Here is a 2,207-nt window from a genome sequence, read left to right as displayed (position 1 = left end):
TTTCCATTCGTTGTCACAAAATCTTGCCCCCACTTCCTAACCGCCTCAGCTGTATCTAGACCCACAGCTAGTTTGTGATTGTCCTTCTTGCGTTGTGGTGTGGAATAACATAGCGCAGACCACCCTTCAATATTCAGCATAAATCAAAAATGTCTGCGTCATACCCGCGACAAGCTCACTGCGGACACACTGCTGCGGGAGGATAACCAGCCCTTAAGCCTTTCTTTCTGTTAAAAGGGAGTTTTCCTCTCTACTGTCGCTACGAGCATGCTTGGTGTGACGAATTGCTTTGAGTCGATGAAATCAACTGGTTTTCCTTAGATAGAAAACCTTTAATCAATTTGACTGTATGATCTGGCTGAACTGTAAAAAGCCTTGAGATGACTTCTGCTCTGAATTGCCGCTATATAAATAACTGAAACTGTAAATGAAGTGGAGAAATGTAATAGTTTCAAACCTCCAATAATTTATCATAAAAATCTGAGAATCTCCACAGACATGTTTGGACATTTTTGAAACTGAAAATTACTTTTATTGTCTAATAAACCATGTTGCCAGAATCTCTTCCTTGTTCTTCATTCAGGCCAAATGACTTTTGGGCATCGGGGGGAGGTGGTTTTTCAGATTTATCAACTCAAGCATCGGCATTATTTATCAAGCAGCAAGAGGCAATGCAGCAGGCTGTTAAGGTTATGCGTTTGTCATTATATTTAGGAGTCAGTCAATCAGTCAGTCTCCCCCTGGTAGAAAAGCAAACAGCCCTGCTTCTGGAAGACAAAAAGTGAAGATTGATCAACCATCCTCTGATTATTAACGACATTTGAGGTCAATAAATGATAAAAATTGGAACTAAAGTTATTTATGTTTTACTTCAATATGGAAAATGGTCCCAATACACTCCTCACTTGTAGACTCCTTGATGCCTGTAAAACTACAAGTTCTGCCAAAGTAACCAAAACTTTCAAAAAAATGTTGTGAAAGCTCCAAATCTAAAGATACTTAATATTTGGCAGAGAAAGAATATGTTTCACTAAAGATCACAGAGCAGCATTAAGAGCCAAGGATCTCGCTGCAGATCATAGAATCTAATCAGATCACATCCATGTTTCCCACATACAAAAGTCCACGGTCTCATGAATACTTTAAAATTATGAAATTATGAAAGTTTTTAATGGCCAACATAATTTGGCCTAAAATCATCTCTGGCTCTGAGTTCACATTAAAGGACATTTCCTTGTACTGAAATACATTATCCAGCAGCCATCATCCCTCACAGAAGCTGCCATTAATAATGGAAACTCTTGTGTTTCAACAGCAGTAAAAACAAATGTAGCCTGTTGAATGTGTTGTTGGACCCTGTTAAGTCATGGAACCACATCAGACTGTTCTAGAACAAGAAAATACCTGCTGATGTGGCACTTTCTGTTTACATACCCATACAAGGTGAACAATAATGGAAAGAAACCGTCAAAAACTCTTATGGAATGCAATATAATCTCAATGATGAGTGTTACTCCTGATATCCACACAGCCATAAAACCAAAGCTTCCTGTAATGTCTTTAAATAATCATAATAAACCCCACAGATGTGATGTTCTATCCACTGTGTCTGTGTTTCTACTGTTTAGAATCGTTGACAAGAAATAAGAAGCAAACTGGGAAACAATCCCACCTTCTTTAACTTATGACAAGTGGGATATGCAAAATTTCACAGATGTCTTTTCAAATTTAGGTGGCTGTGCTGTTGCCTGATCAAAATGCTGTTGTATAAATAATGGGTTTGAAATATTTCTAGTTGATCTGCTGTATTCAACCGCCCAAAAAGCAGCAGAGAGCCTCCAGGCTGAACGTTTCCATACAACCAATGTGTTAAATAGGGAGATTTTATGAAGTTCCAAACTCACCAAACTCAACAGGTTCACTGCAGAACCTACTTTCTGATTATTGAGGTGACCCCACTATATTGAAAGAGGAAACAAGGAAAAAATATCTGACATTCTGAAATCTAAAACATAATTCGCATAATTGGTGGATTTTGAAATTTTATGTCACCAGTTAATCTAGATCCACTCAATGAAACACAGATAAGTAACAGTTAAGAGCTAAAATCACTAAGGTGATACATACTTATTTGTCTAGAATGTGAGCTGGAACAGAAAGCTCTGTGTTTACAGCTTTAAAGCTACAGTGTGTAATAATTACAGGGA

Source organism: Cyprinodon variegatus, unplaced genomic scaffold (genome assembly GCF_000732505.1).
Source record: "Cyprinodon variegatus isolate N-32 unplaced genomic scaffold, C_variegatus-1.0 Scaffold2102, whole genome shotgun sequence".
In the NCBI taxonomy this organism is placed as follows: domain Eukaryota; kingdom Metazoa; phylum Chordata; class Actinopteri; order Cyprinodontiformes; family Cyprinodontidae; genus Cyprinodon; species Cyprinodon variegatus.
Note: the sequence above shows the minus strand (reverse complement) of the source record.